The following is a 6,092-nucleotide window of genomic DNA, read 5'->3' as shown; positions in this document are numbered from 1 at the left end:
TGAAAACAAAACAGAGAGGAGCCTGCAGAGAAGAGAGAGTGGGAGAGCTTCAGTAGTGTGAGCTGCCAATAGATGGTGAGGTTGAAGGGCAGTGTGACATTGAGAGTTAATTAAAAAAAATAATAGCACATTCCTGCGGTCCTCACGAGAGAGACTCAGCACTGCATATTCATAAATATCTGTGTGCGTTTCTGCGGGTTCTTAAGCATGCTAAGTTTGTGTGTTTATGAGTTATGTGCTAAATTAATGTGTGTGTTTAGGCCTTACAACAATACAGCCTTGTCCCATAGCACAAGGTTAATGATAAAAATCTGACCCGCTCACTGACAGATAGATCAGGAGATTAGCCCCCCACCCGAAACCACCACACACACACACACACACACACACACACACACACACACACACACACACACACACACACACACACACACACACACACACACACACACACACACACACACACACACACACACACACACACACACACACACGTCTCCATATGCATACACTAATTAACCAGCACAATAACATTTCCATGGCTCGTCCAAACACTGTTCAAGCTGTCATGTTCTAATTATGGCATGTCGGCGAGGCCAAAGGAGAAAAATAAACCAAACTGTGAAATGGTTTATGTATGAGCCCACAGTTCAATTTACACAAAGTAATCCAGGGGGGAAAAAATAACTGTGGAGTTCCCCTATAAACCTGGTTTACATGTGATAAGTTATGTCACAACATGAAAATTAAAGTCAATAAACAAGACAGTACAAAAGTGACCTTCTTTACCTCTTATCTAAGTCATAAATGCATCAGTCCTTGCAAGAATAGTTCCAACTTCAGGTAGAAAACACTTATACAATATACAAGATAATAAACCTTACCAGAAATTGATCAATATTCAGAACTGTTTCAAAAGTGTTGATCCGCTCCCTCATCTTTTCAGCCGTTCCACCAGCAGGTTGCTGTTCACTTTCTTGTGCACCTTTAGTATCCTGTAATTCCCTCTCTGGATATCTTTGTCTTACATCTGTCCTTTCCTGTCTTTGCCAGTGTGACGGACACAGACCGTACCTGCTACCTGCCTCCATATAGTATACAGTACAGCCCAGTGACTGACAGGTTTGGCCCGGTACACACACCCCACACACACACACACACACACACACACACACACACACACACACACACACACACACACACACACACACACACACACACACACACACACACACACACACACACACACACACACACACACAAGAAAGCAGTAGAGGTTAATAGAGACACTTGAGGCTTGACAATAAATTGTCATCAGCTCTTAATTCAGAGGGGCAATTTCTCAGTCAGGCGGCCGATCCAGCAGATTCCTGAAGCTGGATCATGAATGATATTCTGCAGGCAGGACACAAGCTTAAAGTATGAAGATAATACCTGCTGACTGAGTTGAGACCGTAACTATATTAACATTGTGTGGATAACACTGTACTGTACTTTAAGTGCCTTCAACATACATGACATGCTTTACTAAAGCCTGACAAACATGTATGTTGTTGGCAGTGATTGCTCACATTTGGTTACTAAAGAGTTCAAATTGTGGCAAGATACTTTACAGTTCAACAATATATTTGAAAGAAGAATATAAATTTTAACATTAAACATACTTGAAAATTATAATTAAAATAATGAATATATACATCCTGAACTAAGAAAAACTAGTCCAAAATACATACAAATGCAGCCTATAGCATTTCTATGCCAATATATAGACAAACTAAATGTATTTAGGATAAGTCGGTATCAGATGAGAATATCGGCTTGCTGTTACATCAATTGGGCTCTACCTTCATTTAGTCAAGCCATTCTCCAACTGTGGGACCTAAAATGGGATACAGACTGTTCTGTTGTGACTTAGAGATGGCCCGATACCATTTTTTGCTTCCCGATACCGATTCTGTCATATATTTTATTATGTTTTAACAGCTGTATACTACTATCCCTGTATGGATGTGATATGATTTCTTTGTTGTCTGTCTGGCTCAGGTTAAACTCTTTGTAAAACATGAACAAACAAACAATGAATGCCGTAGAACTTTCTTTCATTCTCCAGTTTGACAGTCAGTTATAACGGAAAAAGAACATAAATAAACTACTTTACCGTAGATTTTCTTTAGGGCTTTATTACGTGGTATTGGATCGGTGCATAAACTCCAGTACTTCCCGATACCGATACCAGCGTTTTAGGGAGTATCAGAGCCGATACGGATACTGGTATCGGACCATCTCTAGTTGTGACCCTTTAGTTGTCACATGGTTTCTGGGTCTTTGGAGACCAGAGTGCTGCTGAGTTTCTGTCTGCATTTATCTGGCGGAAAACAGTAGAGTTCAGTGAGTTTAGCAGACTGTAGTGTTTTATTTAACTTTATGTTGGAGTTGGATACTTTATCACTGGCAACTACCTTTGGCCCTACATCTGGAGTGCTGCTGCCAGCTTGAAAATAACACAATTTGATTTCTATTTCAACACTATGAAGGTAAATTGAGTGTAAATATGTCTGACTTTGCCTGCAATAGACTGGCGTCCTGTACAGGGTGTTTTGTTGTCTCTTACCGGAAGCATGTTAGGATACACTACACCCACACATTAATAACCTGAGCAGATAGAATTAGCAGATTAAAAATTGAATGCCTTGTTCAATCAAGAATTTAAGTTTTTGAAAATAATTTGCAGTTTAAATTTGTTTGCTACAAATTGATTTAAGAGCCAGAAAAACACATTTAAGACATTTTGAGACCACAACTGTCTAATTGCACTTTGTTTTTTGGGGTCCAAGTTTTGAAGGCAAAGATAATCTTCGTCACATCGTCCAATTGTAAATGTGTGTCTTGATATCACCTTAGCCTTGAGATGCTTTTGGGAAATTAAATCTTGGTTTATATTCAGTCAAGTGTTTTTGTTTGTTTTCCTAATTGAACAACTCTAAAGGTACAAATACACATTAGAAATTTAGATTCATATGTCCTTCAATGCCATAAACAGATTTTTTGTACTTTTCTCTGCGTCTCACCTATGATTGAACTCTTGCGTGCAGCCTTTCACCTTTCTCCCTCACTCTCCCCCCTCAATCTTTCCCTCTTACCACCCCTTGTCCCCATCCATCCAACCCCCACCCCTGAGGTGAAACCTTACTCGTAGATAAATTTAGCAGCAGTGTGACCCAATGTTCACTGACACACTTCCCCGCACCTCTCCCTCTCTCTCGTGCTGTCTCGACCCATCTCTCCCAGGAGGCCTGTTGTACAGACAGATGGAGGGCTTAAACATTTGCACAAATACAATGGCACCTTATTGACACCATTTTGCAACGTTAGCATGGTGTTTCATCATGTAACTGTAATTTAACTTACTAATAGTTTAATTATTATAGCCACCTCTGTAATTGAAAAGACACATCAAGCGACTGGGATATCATATGAAATTTAATGGCTTAATCGTCTACATCCCAGTCTGCGAGGCATTTGGCAGGTGAACATTATCCCTTTTAGTATCCTGTAACATTTGAGACTTATGAGATCTATTTCACTGCGGTTGACATTCTCACAGATTGAGACTCGTCTCCTCACACAACCTCATTTTTAACCACATCCATCAAATAAAACTGTAACACACAATCAGCGCTATATCAGCAAGTATAGACATACAGTATGTGACACACACACACACACACACACACACACACACACACACACACACACACACACACACACACACACACCTGTTCTCGCCACCCTGCTGGAGTGTGTCCATCTGTGTGGCACAAGTCAACAGAGGGTGCTTCCTCTTTGTTAAGGTCAAGGGTCAACAACAGTTGTGTGACTTGGAAGTAATTAACACAAGTTTACAAACCCAGCAAGCAATAATTTGGCACTTTGCAGGTCAAAAAACATCTAGGTTAAAACTGGGCTTTTTTTTTTTTTTTTTTTTAACGCTTTATGTTACGGGTCTGTAATGTCCGGATATCATATTCCCTAATTATTTCCAAGAAGTTTCCTGGAAAGAACTATGCATTTATGAGAGAAGAACACCAAGTTTACAACAAATGAGTAAATGTTACAAGCTAAAAAGAAAGTCCATGAGCGAAATGCTGCACCTCTGTACCAGGAGTGAGGTTACATGTACTAACTAAAGGAAAAATAGAGGCAGTGTTTAATTGGTACACTTCAAATGAAGGGCAGACAAAAAAACAACTCAACACATATAGAGAATAGTTTCCAATAATAAATTAATAATCAATAAGGAATCATTTGGATTTAAATGGAGCTTTACTTTCAAGGAAATTTCCTATTTTCCCTATAATTAGTAAGAAGTTATATTGCTCTTTTGAGGAACCTAGAAAATTATTTGGAAACTACAGGCCTGTAAAATATAGCGTTACATATTTTTCTTATCTCAACTGTGTTCTTCTTTTTTTACTACTACTCATTCAATTCTTATTTAATTGATCATCTTGATTTGATTATTTACACAAACACGTAAATCCTGTAATGTAAAATGACAGTACAAGCTCAGTATGAAGCAGGTTATATGTAACATAAACATCTAAAACACCTTTGCCTTTTAACCTAACGTAACCCAGTTTTAACCTCAACACATACTGAGAACACTAAAAACTATCTAAGTCTATTGTAACCTCGCAGCATCGGTGTGCATCTGTGAAGACTTAGGCAGCTAAACCATCAATCTGAAAATATACTCAACCATGCCACCCTGCTAATCAATAAATACATCATATTAGGATGAGTTTTTAACAGCTCTACACATGAACTCCTCCAATCCCTCAAGGCTCTAATTTCTTCTCTCTCACACACACACCCAGACGCCATCACAGCTTTCACACCTGAGTTGTAAGACTTAAGCCTGTAAATAGTGTTATTAATTGAGATTTCTTATTTATATCTGAGCTGTGGGCCCCTGAAGGGCTCCACAAGGGCTAGGATGAAGAGATTTGCTATGGGCAATCGTCCATCGTCTTATAGGAGAGGAAGAGAAGGAAAAGAGGAACAACACGGACGCTCTGTCACTGTCACCGCTCCTCCTCGCTTTGTCAGGCTGCTCTAACACATACATACACACCCCAGCTGCTCTCACCTCAGTTGCTCATGTATCTGTCATTCTCTTGCCTTGTAATTCACTTTCCACTCTGCAGAAAATTACCTTTAAAAACAACAGACATCATGAGTCATTTACTGTATGTCCATAGAGCAGGTGTGATTGGATGAAATTAAATTATGAGTCAATGTCAGACATGATGCTCCTGGGAGGAATGACCATCATTTTGGATGAGCTTTTAAACAGATGAACCAGAGGATTGTGACATGACTTCATCTCAACACGTACATCTAACCTGTCTGCTCAGGTTTCCTGTATATAAGTATTTATATCCACCAACACACAGAAACAGCAATGACTTTACAAGGGTCCAGCTTAAGGGAGGCGTACAGACATATAGAAGATAGAGAGGTCAGTAAAACGAAATGTACGTTAGGATAGAACCTGGGTAATTGAACAACAACAAAAATGCAAGGGATCATGTAAGGGATTTAAATAAAAAATAAATTATAAAATCCTTGACTTTTGCAGGGATGACTTTCCATTTTAACGCCTTTACTCAGTGTTTCGTTACGTGGGCGGTGTGAAACCAGCGGAGACTGTGAATGTGTTTGAGTGCTGTGCAAATAAATTTGACATTAAGTTCTTGTTCAAATCTTGATCAAGAAGTAAAGAGGAGAAGGAAGATAGTTGAGGAGTATTGATTCAAGAGGGGCATTTGGAGAAGTTTTTGCAACGTAGTAGAGAAGCATGTAAAAACAAGAGTTCACTGCTGGTGGACAAAAAAAAAAAGGATGCAGCATGCATACGGAAATACAAATGACTAGGAGGTAGTTGTGGAAGGAAAGTATTGAAAGGTGGTTGGAAATAATTAGAAAGTGAGTGAGGAACAGTAAAGGATGGTTGGAAAAGACTAAGTGACTGGTGGGTAGATGGAGAGATGAGGGAGAAGCAGGTGGAGGGGCATGAAATGAGTGGAAAG

General features: G+C 39.4%; 1 protein-coding gene across 3 annotated transcripts in view; it reads right to left on the bottom strand.

Moving 5' to 3' along the window:
- Positions 1 to 6,092, bottom strand: part of clcn1b (chloride channel, voltage-sensitive 1b) — a 32,338-nt gene that overhangs the window by 25,469 nt on the left and 777 nt on the right. The gene's annotated exons all lie outside the window — the stretch shown is intronic.

Source organism: Perca fluviatilis, chromosome 7 (assembly GCF_010015445.1).
Source record: "Perca fluviatilis chromosome 7, GENO_Pfluv_1.0, whole genome shotgun sequence".
NCBI lineage: Eukaryota > Metazoa > Chordata > Actinopteri > Perciformes > Percidae > Perca > Perca fluviatilis.
This window is presented reverse-complemented; position numbering and strand designations above follow the sequence as displayed.